Here is a 24,807-nt window from a genome sequence, read left to right as displayed (position 1 = left end):
CCAGAAGCGTGCACTTGCCCCACTGAGTAAATAAAGGTCAGCAGTTGGAGCAGTAAAGTTGGTCCAACCGCCAGATGTTCTTACTCTTGTTTCTCCTCTGGGGGGGAGGGGTAGGAAGGAAGAGGAAGAGACAACAAACAAGAGAAATAAAAGAGTAAACGAACACAACTGGCGTCTCAACACACATATTCCTCCAGCCGCGGTCTCGCCAGACGAGGCAACACTTGGCACATACAAAACTAAAAATCGTCCGTGAGGCAACAGCAACCTCCCCTCTCTCGACTCCCCCTTCCCCACATCACAAAGCAAAATGAAAAAGAACAAGCGGTGATGTTGGGTCCGGAACGCGACCCGGATGCCGAGCCGAAATTTGACACATGTCACACCCGCCCCGCCGCGCCGCGCCGCACCGAGCGCAGCGACTGGGGCGAAACTTTGCCGCCGCCGCCGCCGCCGCCCTGGGAGGAGCGTGGAGCAGAGTAAAGGCGCACGAGCCCGGCCCTGGGTGGAGGTGGCTGGGACGGGCTGGGGGGCGGAGGTGAAGCGCGCCACAGTGAGGGCAAAGAAACTTACCGCGACCGAGGACGCCTGGGCAGCGTCCCGGGAGGTGGCACCCGCGGCGCCGAGGCAGAAGCTCCCAAACAACACACCCACGCGCGATTCCTGGCAGCTGCTGCCGCGAGTGGGGGCGCGCCCGGGGTGGGGGCTGGAGGAAGCCGCAGCTGGCGGACGCGGCCGCCGCATAAATAACCCGGACCGGCGCTCAAGGGCGGGCTGCGCGGGGCTCGAGCCGGGGCGCTGCGGCCGCCGCAGAGCTGCACGCGCCGGCGTGTCTCGCGCTTTCTCGGAGGCTCGCGCTGTCTCGCGCTGCCGCTCCCCCCACCCGGATCTGTGTGTGTGTGTGTGTATGTGTGTATGTGTGTGTGTCTATGTGTGTGAGTGTGCGCTGGCGGGCGCGCGCACCCGGCCGCGCGCGCGTGTTGTTGGCAATGCAAACTGTACACACGCTGAGCGCCGAGCCGCCTCTTCTCGGAGAGGCGGGCGGAGGGAAGGGACGCCTCCGAAGATTCTGAAGTACTGTTGGGCCACTTGTTTGTTTTTTACTTTGCGTTGTTATCGTTGACTGTTGTTGTTGATCCCCAAAGTGGTTTGGAACCAGCTGGTTAGAATGCCTGTCACCCCCATCCACCTATCTCCTCCCCCGGCTCCCCCAACTTCTTTAAGGGAGGGGGAAGCGCGGAGTAGACTGTTGTTCCGATTTGCAGGGGAGCCTCCTGGCTGACGTCAGGTCCACCTGCTCTGTAAACAACTCGCCGGAGAACTTGTTTGTTCTGCGCCGGTTCCTCCCCCACCCCCACCCTTCTCCCCACCTCCTGCTCCGCCTCCTCCCGCTCGGCCCAGACGGCGAGTCGAGGAAGGGGGTTGGGGAGGGAGGAGAGAACAAAACCGTATGCTGTATTGGCAAAGCCGAGTTGTGTCTGCTGCTCCTTGGCAGTCCCCAAAGTACGTCCTCTCAGCAGACGGAGCTGCTGGCAAATGAAACAGGGGATTCCAAGCGAAGTGCAGGAAGCCTCGAAGGGATCCGAAGCCCTCGGTGGCAAGGAGTGAAAGTACTCGATAGTCATAAAGGGAGACCCAAGCGTGCGTTAAAACGCTGATTGGCCTTTCTTTTCACGGTGTGTGCCTCCGCGGCCTGGGGTGGAGAGAGGCCGAGTGTCTTTCTCACTCTTCATTGTTGTCGTGGCTCCTGTCTCACTTGGGCCCGGGAGTTCTCGGGCTTCCTCGTGGTCGCACAGCCCTGGTCACCGGCTTGGGGCCGGGCTGCGGGCCAGCCGGGGCGGAGCTTGGAAGGAAGGGGCCGCCGAGCTAGGACTCTTAGGGTCTGCGGCTTTCGAGACGGGCCCTATCAGTGGCTGAGGGGAGCAAAGTAACCGGAATGAAAGGAAGAAACTGCCAGAACTGCCGTGCGCACTTCAAAGCCGAGGCGCCGGCGTGGGGAGTGCGCGGGCCTAGCTTCCAGAGCGCGGGTCTCCGCTCCTGTCCGTGGGGTGGGACTCGGCTAGGAGGTCCCACGCGGGACCGAGGGGATGACAAGGGAAAGGCCGAGGGAGGACGAGACGGGCCCGAGTGGGACATGTGACCCGAGGGGAGGGGGTGTACCGTAGCCCCTATTCCACCGCCGCTCCTGGCAGGCCGTTCCTCCCCGCAGGCCCCCACCAGCCCCTCCCTTGCCCGCGGGCCGCGCGACCCTCCACTGGCCGCGTCCCCCTCGCGCCGCGGCGGAGCCGGCCGCTCTGCCAGCAAATCAGTCGCGAAGCGTGGCGTTCCGAAAGGTGCTGAAACTTTCCTCCAAATAGCTGCAGATGAGAGGCCGTGGCGAACAGACCCCGGCCCCCGGCTTCTTCCCGGCCAACTTTAACATCTCCAGTGGCAGAAGAGGGGAGGGGGTGACTGGGGAGACGGGCGAGCAGGACCAACTTATGCCTTTGAGTCTTTCTTTTCCTCAAAGAGCAGCGCGCCCTTTCTCTAAAGGGCAGAAGCGAACTCACACACACACACACACACTTGGCACCAACTCTTCCCTCCAGAACCCGCAGTTCTCCCGCGGAGGAAGCAGCCCTGGCACCCACATCTATAAACACACCGTCGGGTTTTCTAGTGAAACCAATTAAGTCAATAAGCCACGGGGCTGGTCCTGGGAAGACGGCCCCTGCCAGGAGGACAAGGGAAGAGGTAGAGTTGGGCTTTGAATTGCGGTGCTTTCTGTGAGCTTTCAAAACTCCAGGCAGTCCGTAAGTGCTCTGCCAGGGGATTGGGTCCTCACTCTTTTTTAAATTGTCTTTTTTCGAAATGCTGGCTGAATAGTGGACAAATAAACCGACATTTTTTAAAGATGGGAGCGAGAAGAGAAGGAGGGAGCAGTCATTTAAATTATAATACAAAACGCCAGATGTAAATGACCCCACCTCGCCCTTCTGAAAGGTGGAGATCATTTTATGATAGGTAATTTGCGTTTATACTTCACAAGCAACCCTAAGTAAAAAGCGGATTTTCTGAATTAACCTGAAACCATTTTGGAAAAGAGAAGAACAAACGGCGTCGAAATCCTTGGAGATCCGAGGATGTATCTTTCCACTGGGTTTGTGAATAAAGGCAACAGAACAGTCTAAAGGTCTACAGCTCCTCACTTTTTTCCCTTCTTCTTCCTCCCCCGCATACACCGACCCCACTTACTTCCCTTTCTCTCTAGGGGTCCGACGGAGGAAGTGAGCGGGAAAGGTTTATTATAAATGAGTCTGGGCAACTTGGAAGAGAAGCTCAAGTTCCCAACGAGGAGAAAAGAAAGAGGGTTATGCTCTCGAGACTTGCAGAGGAGCGGATTTAGTTAGCCTTTCACTTTTCTGTACACAAAGACACGTTTTGGTGAAATTCACAGCCACTGACGTTTCTTTCCTGTGAGTACAAATAGCCAGGCGCCAAGAGGTGCAAACGGATATCTCAGTTGGAGGAGCATATCTTTCTCTACCGGCCGTGTACCCTGGCAGGGATCTTTCTAAGCGGGGCTGAGCCCGCAGCCCCCTTGGGCGCCCTGCCTAGCTTCGCCCCTGTTATCTATCTCCTCTTCGCCTGCTGCCATTCCCGGGCCACCCACTCTTCCCCCAGGGAAGACGCCCCGGGAGTTGAGAAAGCAGATCCTGCCAGGAGCGGCTGCCCCCCGCGGACCCCTCGCCCGCAGCCAATGGGCTGGGCCCGGGTTCGAGAGGTGAAAGTTCAGGCCCGGGGCTTGCGGCTCGCTCCCCCTCTGCCGTCGCCTCCCTCCCAGCCAGCGCCCCCGGCCACACTGCAGACCCAGCCCTGCTACCAGGGGCTGCCATGGTGGCATGTAGTTTGTTGATGGGTGGTCATAAAATATATTTATTTGCAATTCCTTTCCCTCGCCCACCACCCCCGCCCCGACATGGCCCCGAACACTAAAGGCTTTGTTCGCCTCGCTGCCGCTGGAGCCGGCCGGGGTTTAGCGCTCTCTGCTAAGAGACTCCAAAAAAAAGTTTAAGTATAATAATAGGAAAACCGGGTTTCCGCAGCCAAGGGAAATGCTGAAAGGGCAAACAGCGAACGAATAGTTTTCTTTTGCACAAGTCACTGGTCAGCCCACTGGATCAAGGCAGCCTTGAAACGAAACACTGCATATCAGAGAGAAGAGGGAAGCCAAATTCTGTCCCTGTAGTCGCTGCGCAGGGTCGTAGCCACAGTTCAAGTCTCCTTTGCAGCACGTGGGTCTGCAGAAGTCATTTAAAGAAGTTCCAGGGGAAAGTTAAACAGGGCTACTGGATAATTGAGGAGTTTCACCAAGTGGCCCTCGAAGTTCTCTCACTAAAATTTATTTGATTTCAAGTTTATTTTACGATGGAACCGCAAATCAACAAATTCCGAGCCATTGCTCTATTACGGTCCAAGCAAAAGGTAAATTCGTTTGAAATGGTCCCAGCCAGCGCATCTTCAGCGAACTAAACCACCCCAAACGAGACTTAACTAAAGCCAGGATGAAGGGAAGCAACTGACGCGAATGACATGTATTAGAAACGTTGGTCAATGCTTCTCCGAGTGAACCGCTTGGATTTTTAGTTATTTGTTATAAGAATATAATTATTCACACATTTAGGTCTGTTTTCTCCAGAACTTTCAGTTAAACAACAATTACATTTTTCTTCTTCAGAGTCGGTTTATTGGTGTAATTGTGACTAATACTTAAAAATGTAACTGACTGCAGAGAGATTGCTAGCAGAGAGGGAAAGGGGAAAGTTTTTTCTAATTTTTTTTCTATTAGAGATATCATCTTCAAGGTTGTATTACTCACTTCAAATAGACTAACAAAAGTCTTCTTTAAATGCAAGGTAAAACATTTTTCTTTTCACGTAGAAGAACGGGCACATATCAGTTTCCTATTTTTCACATCCACTACAGTTTTCTGAAGATAAGCAACAAAACAGACTCCTTTTAGACATTCTCCTATCCTTACTCTCCTCCCAGACACATTTTCAGGAAAAAGAGAACATTCCAGTTTCACCGAAGTCAAATCAAGGATAATCTATGTTACGACGTTAAATTGAATGTAGAGGTTGCAAAATTGGTGGAGTTACACCACCATCTGTCGTTAAGCTTCGGGACTACAAAATTTGGGACCTATAATAAATCTTAATGAGCTTTCCCAACTTTTTTTTTTTTTTTTAAATCGCAGACTACTCTTTCCGTTTGTGTTTTTATAACACATGCCCTAAAATTACCTGGATCCTGAATGAACGAATATAAGCCCAATGCTTCTACCTGGGTTCTCTAGTTATCTCATCTTCAGAAAAACAAACAAAAAACAAAACAAAACAAAAATTAAAAAAACAAAACCAAAAACCCTTCATCTGCCAACCTCCAGATACAGATTTTTCAAATCAGCTGTGGGACTGCAGATTTTCACCCCTCCCACCTTCCTTGCTTCTAACAGGCTGTTGATAGGAAAAATGGAGCCTAAACTGCAGGCTCCACCCTTGTCCTGGAATGAATAATAGGCTCTTAATTCTCTCTTGAATGTAACCTAGTTCTCTGGTAGTATATCTAATCTTGAAACGTGTAAACACAGCATATCTCTGCTAAGAGGCTGACTGTGAGTGTCTTTAAAAACTGATTGAAAGGCAGTTAATATCAGGTTCCAGTTCTGGTTGACCTTGCTGTGGAGACAAAGATCAATTGCTCTGGGCTAGAATCTTACCAAGGAAGCCTTTATCCAAATGAACACAGAAAGGGGACAATTCCTGGATAAAGAATTCCAATGCTGACTCAAAAGCCTCCATTAAGCAATGAAAACTCTTTTTCCCACAACACTCCAATGGCACGTATTTATATTACATCTATTTTTTTAAGGCTCTTCAAATATCTCAGTATCCATAATATTGCACCCCTTTCCATGTTAGGGATTTGATTACCAAATTTCTATTTTCCAGAAAAGAATTTAAAACAAAATGTAAATGTACTTCACTAGAAATAATAGTATGAAGCTGAATCATACTAAATTGTCTATATTTGACCAAATTTGACCCACACAAATGAAAATTTCATATGCTTAAATAGAACCCAGATTTTTTCTGAGACATATTCTGTCTCTGTAAGAGTAAGCATTAGTTAAATTGCCCAATCCCCGATATTTACTTCCTGCCACATTGATTCAAATATGTTGAATTGCCCAGTGCAGGGGCCCTTTGCTTGTTGATGTTTCTACAATTAAATTAGCCTTAGAGTTTGTATGTCTCTGAGTTACTGTGAAATTTTAGAGCTGAAGAAAACTTCAAGATATTCTAGTATACTCTCTTCATTTTAAAAACCATAAAGCAAAGGTCCAGAGGTGAAAGCAGGATCAAACAGCTAGTTAATAAAACTCTGATTACTATTATTTAACTATTTCATGTTTCTAAACATTCAATGACCCTCCTTCCTTACTCCACAAAAGACATTTTTGCCACACACCCCCATCTTTTTATGTTTTCTTCATATCCATCAAAACTGACATGGCTCAGTGGTACCTTTCTTTGGTTATCAGTATAGTATTACAGATGGTTAGCTGTCATGTCATGTACACCGGAGAAAAAAAGTCTGATGACTTGTTTCTCTTGAAAGTCAGAGTCTATAAGATTTCTTCAATAATGTAAAGAGGTTCATCACTGTTGACTGCAAGTGTTCATCATAGAAAAAATGATGGCAGGAAGTGCTAACACAAACCACAGTTTATGATGTTTTTCAGGGTTAATAATCTTCAGGAACTCCTAGGGGAGCAAAAACCACTCCTAGGGGGCCTTCACTACATTCTTAAGACATAAAGGCTATGAGATAAAATATAACCTTGATTTTTTTTAAGCTATGAGCAAAAAAACACTGTATCAAGATCCTGCGTCACTGTAGATTTTTATTTAGTTTAACAACTACATGGCTCCAATAAACATCATCGCTTACCCAAACAATGTACTGAAGTGGTTAATTGTCACCAATCATATTAAAGCTCAGCCATTTGTTCTCTCCTCCTTCCCCTTCTGCTCCTCCTTTGGGTTCTCCTTCTGTATCTCCCCCTCCTTTTCCTCCTTCATTTTCTTCCCTCTGCTGTGATCTTTGTTACCACCCTCACAATAACAACTTCCAAAATTCCCCATAGATGTTTCTCTTCTAAGCTCTAGGTTTATTCAATTGCTTAATGATAGCACCATTTGAATTGTGAAAAGCTACCAACTTGCCCTCTTCACTCCTTGGCCAGCTACTCCTTATGCCGTCTGATTAATGGTTAATGACACCTTAATCCATCCAGTTCCCAAAGCCAGAAGATGCCACCTCCTCCATCTTCTTAAATCCAAGCAGCATTAGGTTTTGTTCACTGTTACCTATTTAATTTTCCATCGTCCTCTTCCATCGATCCCCATTTCTTACCTGGTCATTCTTTATAACTTTCTCATCACCTTCCTGCTTTCAGTTGCTCTTTCAGTTCATCCTCCTCACTTCTTTCTAAAACATACCTAATATGTATATGTATAGCTGATTCACTTTGTTATACAGCAGAAACTAACACACCATTATAAAGCAATTATATTCCAATAAAGATGTTAAAAAAAACTATAAGAAATAAAACAAAACAAAAAACCCAAAAAAACTATAAGGAAAAAAACAAAACATACCTAAAACACATGTCACTTAGAATTATGCCAAGCTTCTCTATAGCTAATGAAATTTAATCTTAAATTCTGTAGTCTGACAGAGCAAATATGTCTGTCAAGTATGAGATAGCTAATAATCTTTTTTGGAATGGATGAATGAATGAATGCCCCAGATAAATATATTTTAGATGTTAAGTATATTCTGTCAGACATTCTCAGATATATTTTTAGCTGTGTATCATTTTCAGCAAATTTTAAGTCTACTTTGCTACCCAATCATTTGGCTAAAATAGTAAAGTAATAATCAAAGATTTTCATTATTTTTATATGAAAGAACTTACCAGACAGATATAAAAGTATATTCAACCTTGTATTCAAATTCCCAACTGTACTGTTTAATGGCTCAACAAATATTTACATACTAAGCACTGTGGTAGGTATTCTGAGATCTAAAGATATATGAGATTAGGTCTCTGCCCAGAGATTATATTCTAGTAATAGATGTAAGATATATAAAAGTTTATTTCAATAAAACATAAATTTCAATACAGCATAAGACAGAGGTATATACAGGATACAATGAAACCAGGGAAAATACTTCTTTAAGCTAGTTTTTTGTTTGTGATGAAAATTTAAGAAATAAATATATCTTTTAATCAAAAATTTATAATCGAATAGCAGCTTCAGAAAACATAATTTTTGGATAAAATTGCAAAGCTGTGGTAAAAACATGGTTAAATCAGAGACAATGGAGGGTTCAACAATTGTGAAGAAGTATCAGGCAATCCCTTGAATTATCTCATAGTACTCTTAAATACAGAATGCACTTTTATGGAAAGACTACTTCTAATTTGTCATGATTTCACTCCAGGAAAAGAGTTTTATAATAGATAGAAAAGAAAGAAAAAGAAAAAGAAAGTAAAAAGAACTGAAAAGAAAGAAAGAGAACATAAATATTTGGAGTTTAGAAGGGATTCACGTGTTTACCTCTCTTATCAGCCTCTAACTCTGAGGTGAGGAAAGCACCTGATCCTGGGCCAATATGGTTCCCTGGGGACAGTCATAGGAAATTGCTGATTGGTGGGGGAAATCTGTTTCCCCCACCAATCACCTTTTTCTGCCTCATCAAGGTGCATGCTTGGTTTCCTTATGTCCCTCTTTATTAACACCACTCTCACCTCATTAAATACAGTATTAGGCAATACTTTCCCAGTTATATACTACCTCCTCTCTAAGTTCTTCCCTCCACCCACACATTTCTAATTCTTTTTCATTTTAACTCAGGAAAACATTTCTAATTCTGTCTCTATGTTTTTTTTTTCTTTCTCCCTCTCTTCCAAGAAAACACACAAGTGCCCACACATACACACACACACACAATCATGGTAACATGCTTAAAAGCAGAACTAGTGATATAAGAAATCAAAGAACAGGGAAATTAACATGAAAATAGAAAAAAACTAAAAACTAGTACTATTAGCTTCTAAAACCTTGAAAGTCCCCATATAAAGAAGCAGTGAAACAGACACTGTTATACCCCTCTGTGAGTTAAGTCAATACAATCCAATTGGAAAGCAATTTGGCAACTTGTGTTGAGGCTTTTTAAACTAGTCCCATAGCTAGACAGCAATCCAAAAGAAATGATCTGAAATACAGATGGAAAAGCTTCATGCAAAAGCTGTTTATCATAGAATTATTTACAATAGTGCATATTTGGAAACAATACAAAAAGTCAACAATATATAATGTAGTCTAACCACTAAAACAATATTATGAGATGTTTTAACAACACATAAAATGTTTTAGTTATATCATTTGGTGGAACAATAGTATATAAAAATACAAAAAAAGGCCAGAAAGAAACATACCATTTTGATACTGCTAAGCCGGCCCACAATGACCCCTACCGTCCTGAGGGTCACACTCCTGTGTAGTCCCCTCCCACATTGCTTCAGGCTCCATCTATTTGGTATAAGTGATGGTATGTCACAGTTGAGCTTGGGTTATAAAAGACTATGTGACTTCTGTCTAGGGCTCTGGATCTGTCCCTTAGGTCACTTGCTCAGGCAAGCTGCCACGCTGCCAGCAGCTCTGTGGAAAGGCCTATATGGTGAGCAAGTGCTGTCTTCGGCCAACAGCCAGGGATCAAGTGAGGCCTGCCAAGAACCATGAGAGTGAACTTGGAAGCAGATTCTTCTTTCCCAATTAGGACTTCTTGAAATGACTGCAACCCTGGCCAACAACTTGATTACAACCTCATGAGTGAAACTGAACAAGAACCACTCAGTTAAACCACTCCTGGATTCCTGACCTTCAAAAACTATGAGCTAAAAAAATGTTTGTTGACATAAAACTGTTAAGTTTTTTTTGGGGGGGGGATTTGTTACACAGTAATAGATGGCTAATATAAACAAGATAAGAAAGGTTATATTTAAATAATAGAATTTCAGGTGATTTTTTTTTCCTTTCTATTTTTCATATTTTCAAATCCTCTGCAATGAAGATTTATTACTTTATAATTGGGAAAAATACTTTATTAAATAACTATTTTTAAAATTATGTTTGAAAAGACAGTGCCCTAAAGTACTTTTTAGAATTGCTACAAATTTAGTTCCCCCAATCAACATTCTCTAAGAAAACTGGATTTATCTCAAACATAGGACATAAATATAAAATTACATTTCAATTTTCTTTTGTACTTTATTTACTGAAGAGAGATATAGAGTAATATTTTACATTTTGTTAACACAAATAAACAGCATATCCACATATGGTAAGTATCTTTCATGAATTAGCAGGGTATCTGAACACCATTCACAACACTGTTTCTGAGAAAATGCATTCCAAGTTTTATACAACTCACTTAAAACATAATCTATTTTAACTTGCTATCTTCCTATACAGTTGGCGCTTCATAAGTAACCCTGGTTCCACATCCTCAGCTTCAACCAACCGTGGATTGAAAATATTTGAAAAAAAATTCCAGAAAGTTTCAAAAAGCAAAACTTGAACTTGCCTCTCAACTATTTACATAGCATTTACACTGTATTTACAACTATATACATAGCATTTACATTGTATTAAGTAACACAGAGATGATTTAATGTATACTAGAGAATTGTGTAGGTTATATGCTAATATTATGCCATTTTATATAAGGAACTTGAGCACCCTTGGATCTTGGTATGTGCAAGCGGTCCTGAAATCAATCCCCCTCAGGGACTGAGGGACATCTGTACATGCCAATCAAAAAATCACACAGGTAAAAGACCTTTTAAGCTTTGATTATAGTGAACAGCATAAAAGTTAAAGTACTTTCAGTTTTATTCTAGGTAAATGAATAAAAACAAACTGTGAACTGATAAAGTTAAGACTAGATTCTCACTTCATATTTAATCATAAGAAACAATGATTGTCTCTTGAGGTTTTCCTAATTAGGTTATAGCACAGTTACAGCAGTTGAGTAGAGAAGGTCAATGCAAGTTTTAAATTAGTTTAGCAAAAATTAGCAAGTCAATAAACATGTTTTTTCAAATTACAATAAATATGCTAAAACAAATGGATTGCCTAATCTGTTAATAATTATGCCTTTTCTCTTCATATTATAAAAACCTCAAATAACAATTTTATGCTCAGTTGATTTCTCAAAAAGTTTAAGTCATTAAAAACCATAAAAGTCATTTTGGATTTTTATAATATTCTTTATATAATCAATTTTTGATTATATCTAGATTGTCTTATGGATTTAAATGTTGATAAAATAGGTACATGAAATATGTTCATAACATTGGAATATGCAGTGGGGGTATACTATTTAGTTATGTTGATAATAACTATGAACATCAAGTACATTGTTGAGCTTACTTCAGGAAACTATTATACAGAATATTATCATTGTGTTCATGATCATAAATACATATATTTCCTCCCATAAGAATATATCATAAGTATTAGACATAATTTTCTGCTAAAGCAAGATTTCATTTCCTTATCCAAAGATTCTCACATTTTCTGACTTATTTTTTGAAGTTAAAAAATCTTTTCATTACTTCTATGATCCTTTGTCCATCATGTTGTTGATTCATCTTCTATAACAATTCTCTTTTCCACCTCTTCACTAAATTCTGTGAATCAGGATCAAAGACAAAGATGTCTGAACTGGTGAAAGAAATGTATGATATTTTAACCAATTGAAGAAAACTCCTTGATACCATCCATGTTTTTTTTCAAATAACTAGGTCATTAAGGATCATAAATCATAAAGAATCTTTGCTAGAAAAAAATCGAGTAACCATTAAGCAAAAAGTCCATGCCCATTAGTCTATGATCCTATATGGAATCAAATTCAGGTAATTTATTTTCAGATAAGAGATATGAAAACTCTATGTTGGGACATAATACTGAGGAAAAGACACGAAAATGAACCACCGAAGGCAACTTGACCTCTAAAATAGGGTTAGTAAGATGAGCTCTACCTCACAGATTTTAGCAGGAAAATGTGGTGAGCAAATGTAAGACTTTCAAAGAAAAGGAAGTTCATACAGCTGTTTGTGAGAATTAGATAAACTGTGGTCATAAAATATAGACCCTTTTACTTCCTGAATTCAACTCAGTTCATTTCAGCAAATATTTATTGAGTCTACATTATTTGTCTATGAATATTAACATCTTAGAATCATAATCTTTAGGTTAGATAAGGGCTTAGAGGTCACCTAATCCAAGATTCCTCCCAAGGAAGGAATTTGGATTTGGATTTTTGTAACAAAGTGATATTTCTTGGAGACTTTTTATTAAGAATAGCCAGGAAATAGAGTCCAGAGGTGGTTGGCTTCCCAAGTTTTTTCCAAAAATTCTTGCATTTCAATGAGTAAATGTCTTCAGTGCATTTCTCGATTGCATGTTGAACAATTTACCTCTTGACATTTGTAGCCTAAACTGAAGCTGAACATACTTATTTCTTGGAAATAAGTATGCTTCCTGCTTCCCCCAGGCAAATCTAGACTCCCTCCTGTCAGTTTCCTAAAGGTTTACTTCTTCCTAGAGGTTTATCCTGGAGCTAACTCTTCATCCCTCTAAAATAAAGTCTGGAGTCAGACTCCCCTTGTGATCTTGCTTTTGCATTGCTTCTTCATTGTTGGCTTTGGATATAGCATAGGATACATACTTTGGTTGCCTTGCTTAGCAAACATCCTTAACTTTACACTGATTATTTGAGGGCAGTCCTTAATTCCACAATAATCAAGTTCATCAAGGATTCGATATCTCATCTTTGACGAGGAATCATCAAAGATGCTTCTAATGTCAAGAGCTGACTCAGCTGGAAGAGAAGACAAATGCTGAGCACATGTGTTGGAACAGGCCTACTAGTCCAGTTCTCTCCTACGGCAAAACCTCAAGAAGTGCTTCCTTGAAAATATTCTGGGCTGCAGACCTTTGCAGTGGGTGCTTAAGTTTCCTTACCTTGCTCATTCTAAAGCAGTGCTTCTCCTAAGGTACTCACTGGCAAGAGCAAATCATCTTGAGGTGGATATACAGAACAATCAGGTACATTTGCTTCTCCACATATAAGTTAGTTGCTAAACATAAGATGAAATCTAAGGGGCTTGTAAGATGCATGACCTGAGTGGAGATTTGGTGGGGCAGCCTCAGTTAAAAGTGTTTTAGGGAATTCCCCGGCGTCCAGTGGTTAGGAATCCTCCCTCTCACTGCAAGGGCCTGGGTTCAATCCCTGTTGGGGAACTAAAATCCCGCAAGCCACGCAGCATGGCCAATAAAAAAGTGTTTTACACAAAACCTGTCTTTACCATTCATAACCATTAAACAGAATAGGTGACACTATTATTTTGCCAACTACAGTCAGCCCTCCCAACCTGCAGATATGGTGGGCTGATTGTATTATGCTACTTTATATAAGTGACTTGAGCATCCTTGGATTTTGGTATCTGCTGTGTCCTGGAACCAAACTTCCCTGGGTACAATATTGAGGGATGACTGTGTAGATTTCTAAAATACAAACTGAGAAAAACATGTATAAAGAGAGATGACTGAACATATTAAATCTTGAATATTGTTTTTTGAATAATGATAGAAACAAAAAAAATCACCACGAAAAATGGTTCACCTCAATTACAGAGGTTTGAGATTAACATATAATAGGCATAAAAATGCACTGAAAAAGTATTAATCAATTGATTTTATGTTACAAATTTTAAAATCACATAAGGAAAGTATATTACTAATACATTTTCATTTTTCTTCTGTGTATTCTGACATTTTCTATAAACTAAATCTATTTTCAGTTTTTGATTATTGATTCTGGTTTTGGTAGATTTCTGACTTTCATGAAAGGTAATAAATTTATGGGTGTTTATTGATGTTTAAATGATAACACAGCTAACTTTTGTAATACTTATTTAAAGTAACCCAGTTACTTATTAGATTGGCCTTTCTTAGGATAGGTTAAAATTTTTTTTTGGTTTCTCTTTTTTTTAATCGAAGTATAGTTGATTTACAATGTTGTGTTACTTTCAGGGGTACAGCAGAGTGATTCAGTTATACATATATATCTATCCATTCTTTTTCAGATTTTTTTCCCTTATAGGTGATTACAAAATATAGTTCCCTGTGCAATACAGTAGGTCCTTGCTGTTTATCTGTTTTATACATAGCAGTGTGTACATGTTAATCCCAAACTCCTAATTTATCCCTTCCCCCTTTCCCCTTTGGTAACCATAGATTTGTTTTCTATGTCTTGTTTTTTATATCTGTTTTGTATATAAGTTCATTTGTTATCATTCTTTTTTTTTTAGATTCCATATATAAGTGATATCGTATGATATTTGTCTTTGTCTAGCTTATTTCACTTAGCATGATAATCTCTAGGTCCATCCATGTTGCTGCAAATGGTATTATTTCCTTCTTTTTTATGGATAAGTAACATTCCATTGTATATATGTACCATATCTTCTGTATCCATTCATCTGTTATTGACGTTTAGGTTGCTTCCATGTCTTGGCTGTGGTAAATAGTGTTGTAATGAACAATGGGCTGCATGTATCTTTTCGAATTATGGTTTTCTGCAGATACGCCCAGGAATGGGATTGCTGGATCATATGGTAGATTTGATTTTAGATTTTAAGGAACCCCCATACTGTTCTCCATAGTGGCTGTACCAATTTACATCCCCACCAAGTATGTAGGAAGGTTCCCTTTTCTCCACATCCTCTCCAGCATTTATTATTTGTAGATATTTTGATGATGGCCATTCTGACCGATGCGAGGTCATACGTCATTGTAGCTTTGGCTTGAATTTCTCTAATAATTAGGGATGGTGAGCATCTTTTCATGTGCTTGTTGGCCATTTGTATATCTTCTTTGGAGAAATCTCTATTTAGGTTTTCTGCCCATTTTTTGATTGGGTTGTTTGTCTTTTTTTTTTTTTTTTAAATGTCAGTTCATTGGTTTATTTATTTTTGGCTATGTTGGGTCTTCGTTTCTGTGCGAGGGCTTTCTCCAGTTGCGGCAAGCGGGGGCCACTCTTCATCGCGGTGCACGGGCCTCTCACTATCGTGGCCTCTCTTGTTGCAGAGCACAGGCTCCAGATGCGCAGGCTCAGTAGTTGTGGCTCACGGGCCTAGTTGCTCTGCGGCATGTGGGATCTTCCCAGACCAGGGCTCGAACCCGTGTCCCCTGCATTGGCAGGCAGATTCTCAACCACTGCGCCACCAGGGAAGCCCGGGTTGTTTGTCTTTTTGATTTGGGTTGCTGTATTGAGCTATATGAGCTGTCTGTATGTTTTGGAGCTTAAGCCCTGGTCAGTCCCATTGTTTGCAAATATTTTCTCCCATTCTGTAGGTTGTCTTTTCATTTTGTTTATAGTTTCCTTTCATATGCAAAAGCTTTTAAGTTTAATTAGGCCCCATGTGTTTATTTTTCTTTTTATTTTCATTACTCTAGGAGATGGATCCAAAGAGATATTTATTTACTAGGTAGACATTTGAAGAATACCTCGAAAATGTAAGCGAGCTATTTCTTGGACAGAGCACCCATATAAACCAAAATGATAGCTTATTATACTAAAAATAAATGTGTAAATTGGACTTCCTCAAAACTTAAAGAAAACCTTTGTTCTTCAAAAAACCTGTTAGAAAGGCATGAAAAGCTAAGCTATAAACTGGGAGGAAGTATTGGCAACCACATATCTGAAAAGAGATTTGTATCTAGAGCATATAAACTATCCTCAAAACTTAAAAGCGAAAAAAAGAAAGGGAGGGAGGAAGGAAGGAAGGAAGGAAGGGAAAAAGAAAGAAATACAAAAAGAAACAAAGGAAGAAAGCAAGCAACAATTCAACTAGAAAACTGACAAAAGACATGAGACAATTTATCAGAGAGGATATACAAATGACAAATAAGCACATGAAAAGATGTTTAACATCTACTTCTGTAGATGGCTATTACACACCTTTTAGGACTGATAAAAATTTAAAAAAATAGTGGCAATGTCAAATGCTGGCAAGGATGTGAAGAAACTGGATTTCTCAAACATTGCTGGTGGGAATGTAAAATGGTACAGCCACCCTGGAAAATAGTTTCTTAAAAAAGTAAACATAGGGCTTCCCTGGTGGCACAGTGGTTGAGAGTCCACCTGCCGATGCAGGGGACACGGGTTCGTGCCCCGGTCCGGGAAGATCCCACATGCCGCGGAGCGGCTGGGCCCGTGAGCCATGGCCGCTGAGCATGCGCGTCCGGAGCCTGTGCTCCGTAACGGGAGAGGCCACAACAGTGAGAGGCCCGTGTACCGCAAAAAAAAAAAAAAAAAAAAAATTAAACATAAACTTATCACACAACCCAGCAATTGCACTAGTGGGCATTTATCCCAGAGAATTGAAAATTTAGGTCCACCAAAAACCTGTACAAGAATGTTTATAGCAGCTTTATTTGTAATATCCCCAAACTTGGAACAATCAAAATATCCATCAATAACTGAATGGCTAAACAAACTGTTATATCAATACCACGGGATGCATGGAATTAAAAGGAAGAACTATTGATGCACACAACTTGGATAGATCAAGGGCATTTTGCTGAGTGAAAAAGAGTCACATAGTGTATGATTCCATTTATGTAACACTCTCAGAATAACCAAATTATAGAAATGGAAAACAGATTAGTAGTTAACAGGGCTTAGGGACCATGGGGTGAGGGGCACAGTTATGATTATAGAGGGGTAGCACGAGAGATCACTGTGATGGAACAGTACTGTATCTTGATTGCTGTGGTGTTTACACAAATATATATGTGATAAAATGTCACAGAACTATACACATACATTTTACCAATGTCAGTTTCCTAGTTTTAATGTTACACTATAGTTATATAAGATGTAACCATTGGGGGAAACTGGGTGAAGAGAACACAGAACCTCTCTGTAATGTTTTAAAATCTTCCTGTAACTATGTAATTATTTCAAAACAAAACGTTTTTAAAAAGTAAATATGTAGAACCGACAAAGAAAGCCAAGAATTAAAAGGGAAGACAATGGATTGTATTAATAACAAAGCCACAGCATGAAACAGTCTTTTTATGTTCGTGAATAGTATTTAAGAAAAACAAATCCTCATTCTTCTATTAAACACAGTTATGCCTATTTCCTCATGCCTAAATAGGTAATAGGTTAGTTAGGTTAGGTTTTCCTGTTCTAGAACTTCATATGAGCTGACTCATATAATAGTATTTTGTGTCTGTTTTCTTTCACTAGAATAATGATTTGAGGTTCATCCATGCTACGTGTGTCAATAGTTCCTTTCTTTTCATTGCTGAGCGGTATTCTATTGAAGATATATACTACAATTTCTTACTCATGCATTTTTTGCATGTGTGGGTTGCTTCCAATAACAGTAACAGCAACAACTATAGTTACAAACCCCCAAACAAAAAGAAAACGCTTGTGTCATCTAGGAATTCTTTTGCCTTTAAGTAATAGCATATTTAATCAACATATGGACATTTATTGTGCCTTAACCAAAAACAAAAAAACAAAAAAAAAACAAAAAAACTCTGAAGATGCATACTTCCAGGGTTGGTCTAGCAGCTCAAAAATGTTACAAGTGGGGCCTCCCTGGTGGCGCAGTGGTTGAGAGTCCGCCTGCCGATGCAGGGGATACGGGTTCGTGCCCCGGTCTGGGAGGATCCCATATGCCGCGGAGCGGCTGGGCCCGTGAGCCATGGCCGCTGGGCCTGCGCATCCGGAGCCTGTGCTCCGCAACGGGAGAGGCCACAACAGTGAGAGGCCCGCATACCGCAAAAAGAAAAAAAAAAAAAAATGTTACAAGTGACTAGATTATTTTAATTTTTTGTTCTATCATCCTTGGTGTGTTGATTCTTCTCCATATGCTTGTGACCTTATGCTTGCAAGTTGACTTAAATTCCTGTTCACAGCAAGAAAGAGAGGAACAGGGAAGTTCCAGCATGTTCTCTCCTATGTCTTTTTATAAGAAAGAAAAACTTTGCCAAAGCTCCCCAGCAGACTTCCCCTCATGTCTCACAACTCTGAACTGTTGCATCACTGGCTCAAGAACAGCTGGGAAAGAGGGCAAAATTCTAATGATCAGCTTCCCTGAAACAATCATATTTCATCACTTGGGATGGAGTCCATTGTCAACCCAGACAAATTAGGGTTCTGTTAGCAGACAGACAGAGGAATGGCTGATAGATATGGATCTAATAGTGTCCACCATAATACCTTCCCTTGATCGCTTTTTACTAATTTATACTTTGTTTCCTCAGGTGAGGGTTCTTCTTAACTTCTATCACCTCAAATATTTTTAAAGAAATGCAGTTCTTCCAATGGCACTTGTATAGATATATACTATAGAATTTTTATTTGTTTGTTTTAAAAGAGACTGTAGGTGAACAAAAGTCTACATTTAAGGCAAAATATAGTCACCAAAATATTTGTCTCTAATTGTGATATCCTGTTCATATTGAAGAGATGCTCTAGAAATACAATGATACCATTCCAATTTTACCATGTCCATGTCCCAGGAGGAAATGTTCCCAATTTTCTGTTCAACTTTTCCATATTTAGACCAACCATTTGTATATGAACCAAATATTATATTTAATATATACCAGCTGTATAAAAGTAACCTTGAATTTAAGATATGATAAGACTAAAAAGAAAAGCTTTTATCACAACTTCCTATGTACATTTTCATCAACTCATATGGTGCACATCTGGGTCTTTGATAGCTATGTGTTTAAAAAAAAACCTAACAGATTCAAAATTAATTTTAAAACCTGTGTTTTTCTCTAGTCAGTCATTTTAAAAGATTAATATTATTAGCATAATCATAAAGCTATCTATGAAAGTAATTTGAAGATAGAAATAAAAGTACATTCTTAAAATCTAAATGTTTTACATTAAAAAAATAATAATCTCATTGAAAAAGAAAACATAAAGAAACTAATAATTATTGAACACTTAAGATACTCCAAGCAATAAACCTGGTGCTTTGTACACTGCCTGTGATTTAGTCCTCTCCAAATATCATGAGAAAACTAAGAAGCAGAGGAGTTAAGTAATTTGTCCTAGGTCACATTAAAAAAAATAAATCCAGGGCTTCCCTGGTGGCGCAGTGGTTGAGAGTCCTCCTGCTGATGCAGGGGACACGGGTTCGTGCCCTGGTCTGGGAAGATCCCACATGCCGCGGAGCGGCTGGGCCTGTGAGCCATGGCCGCTGAGCCTGCGCGTCCGGAGCCTGTGCTCCGCAACGGGAGAGGCCGCAATGGTGAGAGGCCCACGTACCAAAAAGAAAAAAAAAAAAAAAAAATCCAGTCCTGTGGATTTATTATCCAGATTTTTAAAATTAATGAAGAACGAACAACCAACCAACCACACATCCCAAGAAGCCAAATCAGTGCAAACCTTGATAATATTAGAGAACTCTTTATTTATGTTGGATAAAATAGAATCTAGGAAACCCAAGAAAACATAAAATTTAAATGTGGTGTATTTCTCCCACTTTATCATTATTGCCATCAGCAGTTTCTAATGATCTAATCTCTAGCAATGCTGACCTTCTCTTCCACCAAAGGCACATGCTAGATGAATTTAGAAAGGTTTAATTGAAGAAGATTTGTTCAATAATCAAGCAATTAAAACGGGCAGGAAAAACACAGAGTACTAGAAAAGCAATGTGAAAAATTCACTAGACTTTGAATCCAGTGAAAATGTAAAACTAACCTAAAACAAAAATGTCATACAATTTGGGCAGAGAAAGCACTTGAAGAATCATCAAAGGATTTAACCCCAGTGAATTTTATGAGGCACTGTCAGGCAAAAAAGGAACTATGATAAAAGAAGAGACAATAAGAGTGAGAAAAAGGGTGAGGGGGAGTGAAAGTATATGCTGAAAGAAAAAAAAGAATAAAGGGACTTGACTGTGTGTATAATAATGGAAAAATGAGGCTCTTTTCATACAGATGGTGATAAGTGGCCAGAGCTTTGAATACAAAGAAAAGAAGTGTGATGATACAATTATAAAAGAAAGTTAATGGATAGATGAGAAAAGCCTTACCATGGTCAGAGTAACAGGAAGACAAAGCCACCTTGGAGGAGGCCTTTAGGTCAAGTGCATAGCCAAGGAGCAGGTCTGTGCTGTGCAAACTGAACAGCAAGTAACCTCTGAGGCAGAAGTCAGTGTTTGTGTTTGTGTGAGTGTGTGTGTGTGTGTGTTTTGGGGTGGTGGATGGGGGTGTCTTAAGGCATAAGAGAAAGAGAACACATTTTCCTGGAACCTCAATTTTACTTTCCGGTAAACAATCAAAATATCATTGCTAATTATCCTATGGTATGGAATGTCAAATTCACAAGAATTTTTAAGATAAATTATTTTTCCCAACTTTATTTAGATATAATTGACATATGACATTGGGTAAGTTTAAGGTATATAATTTTGATTTGATACACTTACATATTGCCAAATGCTTACCACAGTAGGGTTAGTTAACGCTTCTATCACTTTAAATAATTACCATTTCTTTTTTGTGGTGAGAACATTTAAGATTCACTCTTATAGCAACTTTCAAATACGCAATACAGTACTATTAACTATAGTCACCATGTTGTACATTAGATCCTCATGACTTACTTGGTAACTGGAAGTTTGTACCTTTTGATCCCCTTCACCCATTTCACCCACCCTTCCACTGCCCACTCCCTTCCTATCTGGCAACCACCAATCTGTTCTCTTTATTTATGACTCTGTTTTGTTATGTTTGTTCATTTGTTTTGTTTTTTAGATTCCACATATAAATGAAATGATATGGTATTTGTCTTCCTCTGTCTAACTTACTTCACTTAGCATAATACCATCTAGGTCCATCTATGTTATCACGAACAGGAAGATTTCATTCTTTCTTTTATGGCTGCGTAATATTCTTTAACCATTCATCTATCAATGCCCACTTAGGTTGCCTCCATAGCTTGGCTACTGTGAATAATGCTGCAATGAACATACGGGTGCAAATATCTTTGTGAATTACTGTTTTTGTTTTCTTCAGATAAATACCCAGAAGTGGAATTGCGGATCATATGGTAGTTCTATTTTAAATTTTTTGAGGGACCTCCATACTGTTTTCCATAGCAGCTGTACTGATTTACATTCCCACCAATAGTGCACTAAGGTTCCCTTTTCTCCACATCCTTGCCAGAACTTGTTACGTGTTGTCTTTTTGGTGATGGCCATTATGACAGGTGTGAGGTGATATCTCATTGTGGTTTTGATTTGCATTTTCCTGATGATTAGTGAACATATAGTTTTTTGATTGAAAAGAAATATGATCTCACAGATAAGACACTGATTCACATTATGCATTTTAAAACCCAGAGAGGCTGGGATGGAATTACTATCACGTTCAAAATTCTTCAACAGCTCTGCATAGATGCAGAATGAAATTAAAAATCCTCTTCTTAGCACAAAAAGCCATTGTGCCTGCTGTTTACCCTTGTCTACTCTTGTTCCTTCTCCTTACTTGCCCCCTGAGGCTTTCCTTTTTCAAAATTACAGTCTTGGGGTTTCCAGAATCTGTCATGCCCATAGTGTCTCCTCTGCCTAGACTTGTTAACCTGGGGGAAGTTTTGCTTGTTCCTTCCAGGCTCTCACTGCACTTTGTCTATATCCCATTAAGGAAAATATCTCCATGTATTTCTCTGAATAGTTTTCTCTTCATGAGATTCTAAGCTCCTAGAGAGTAGGGACCAATTCTTTTCTTTCACTAGAGGCCTCACAGAAAGTATATCACATATGGACAGAACCTAATAAATATGTATGGAATAAATGTACTTTAATAAGTAAATTAGGCCATCTAATACAATATTTGGATATAGGTATGGGATAAAACTTATTAACTAAAACTTTACTGCAGACAAAAGCCACAATCCATTGAAGTAATATGCCGGAAGAAAGGGATATAGAGTTAAAAGAAAATTACATAAGTACTAATCATATGTCACATTTTTTCCCAGAATGCTTTAGGGAAATGTTTTAAAAACTTTAAAGGAGCTCTTCCCTTCAAATCAAATCCCACTGAGAAGTGTAAATGAATGAAACTGAACAATACAAATTTTCTCCAATCCATGTGGGTGAGGCAGTTTTAGGGTTCTAGCGAGAAAAGCAAATGAGAGACGCACTGTCAAAGACACAGAATATTAGTAACTTACTTTTACATGGGACTTTTCAGCTTATACATTGGTTTGATATTGTGTCATTTGAGCCTCACAACAACAGTGTTAAAGTTGGCAGGGTAAATACTATCCCAATTAACTAAGTCAAGGAAAGCTTAAGTGACTTGCCCAAGTCTTGCCAAGAATTGCTCTCACTGCAGTTATATACTGTAGCTACTCATTAAAACCAGGTCCTAGGATATACAGCTGATCCTCTCATGTAGAGTTGCCATTTGAATACACAAATACACACACACACACACACGCACATAAATGTCATGGTAACCCTGGAAAGCTCCCAGTGGCATTCTTCAAGCATAGTAGTTGCATATCCCCTGGGCGCCCAGCTCTTTCTTCTTTGCCCTACTGCTATGGAATATGCCCAGACAAGCTGTTTCCCAGTCTTGTTGATTCTAGGGCAACAGAATTTTTACAGTTTGTTTTTTTTTTTAATGTAAGGTCTACACAATCCAGATATCCCTCTATAAATGCCTAGATGGAATCTTTCACTTGGAGTTTTATACATATAAGAAACTGTTTGTTCAAAACCACAGATCCTACAATGTAACATGGGAATTTCACACATTTAAAAAATATAGAAATTCATAAACAACAAAAAAATTAAGAATTCCAAGGAATTAGGGCCAACTACACAATTGGAGGGTGCCATCTCTAAGACCACCCTCATTTCTGACACCAATTACAAGATCAGGGTGTTCCCCAAACCACTCTCAAGTTTGATAATTCTCTAAAAGTACTCATAGAACTCATTGAAAACTATTACACTCACAGTTACAGTTCATAACAGGAAAAGGATATGAATTAATAGGATTAAAGTCAGCCAAAAGAAGGGACACATAGAGCAGAGTCCAGCAAGGTTCCAAACATGAAGCTTGCATTGTCCTCTCCCCATGGAGAAGGATGTGTTACTTTCTCAGCATTGATGTGTGACAATATGCATGAAGTACTGCCAACCAGGAAAGCTCAGCCAAGTTTGGGAATTCAAAGTTTGTATTAGGACTTCATTCTGTAGGTATTATGGATTGACCGACTTCCCACATGGTTACTCTCCTTTTCCCCCAGTTGACTGACACTGGATGATCCAAAGTCCTCACCCTAAGTGACACTGCTGGTCTGTCTGGCATGTCCAGCCTGTTTCCTAGGACAGCTGAGTGTGGCTGGTCACACCCTAAGTCTAGTGTGACCAGTCCCCACACTCAACAAGGACACTTCTATTGGGTATGACATAGATTACTTCCTAGAAACTGAAGGCTAAATCCAGACCTCTCCTTGGGCAAGACCAAATTCTTTACTATCTAGGCCACAACCAGTCTTTGGTCAAGGCTCTCCTACAGCAAAATAATCAAGTTTGAGCATCTCCACTTAATATAGCATTTATGACAGACAGAGACATAGTATCATTATAAAATGCCTAACATTTGGAGGAGACAGTGTAGGGGTAGCAATAGATTTTAAGAAAAAACTAATCCATCTTATAAAGCCATCACATTCATTTTCATATTTTTGTCTTTTGATCTACCACTGTTTGTATCTTGTGATAAATTTGTGTAGAACTACTTAGCATATAGATTAGCTGATGGTTAACTAAATGTAGTTCTTTATCAGGCCAGTCATTTTCCAGCCGTATTATATCCTGAGGAGGTTCTAACTTAATTTCCCAATATATTTGATCACCAATATCATATTATAATCCTACCAACTGTGCTAGTGTTAAAACATATCACATTATGGTAGTAGATATAACCTGAAAAAAATAGTAAAAAGATATTGGCATAGTACTATATTCTCACTTGTCATTAAGTTAGTCCAGTCTATAATTATATGACCAAAACATCTCCCAGAGTGATGCTAGTCAGGTTTGCAGGCTTCTAGTCAACCTTGTAAGTTTCCAAAATAGTTTCCAAAAGCAGGAGTAGCTTCATTCTTTCAGATACGTGGCATAATTAAACTAAGAGACAGTATCATCTCTTGCTATGGGTTTCTTGAGTAGGCAATATAATATTGGATTTTCCTCATTGTAAAACCCACTTATTCCTTCTCTTATCATTAGCTTCTATTCCTCCTTCTCTACATTTATACCTACACTTTTTCATCTTTGGAAGTGATGTTAGGTTGAGCCACTGTGCTGGTCCAGATTGCAGTAGTAATACTAGTCAAGCCAATGCCTCCTGTTCAGTCCACTTCTGTTCATATAGAGGTACACAGGTAGAGAACCAGTGTGCTGTCTTGACCACTAGGCAATATAACTGCATTGACTGTCAACCTAATTCTGCCAGATTGGATGAAGGCATATTTCACCCCATCAGATCGTAGGAATTCTAACATAAACTTTATTTTTTTAAATAAATTTATTTATTTATTTTTGGCTGCTTTAGT

The 24,807-nt window shown here is 39.9% G+C and overlaps 1 protein-coding gene across 5 annotated transcripts in view; it reads right to left on the bottom strand.

Moving 5' to 3' along the window:
- The window catches only part of FOXP2 (forkhead box P2), a 533,480-nt gene extending 532,541 nt beyond the window's left edge, over positions 1–939 (bottom strand). For all 5 annotated transcript variants that reach the window (XM_082632343.1, XM_082632342.1, XM_082632346.1 and 2 more), the window contains exon 1: positions 574–939. The gene's annotated coding sequence lies outside the window, so the exon portion shown is untranslated. The remainder of the gene's footprint in view (positions 1–573) is intronic.
- Positions 940–24,807: the final 23,868 nt, after the last annotated feature.

Source organism: Mesoplodon mirus (genome assembly GCF_964341445.2).
Source record: "Mesoplodon mirus genome assembly, chromosome: 9".
In the NCBI taxonomy this organism is placed as follows: domain Eukaryota; kingdom Metazoa; phylum Chordata; class Mammalia; order Artiodactyla; family Ziphiidae; genus Mesoplodon; species Mesoplodon mirus.
This window is presented reverse-complemented; position numbering and strand designations above follow the sequence as displayed.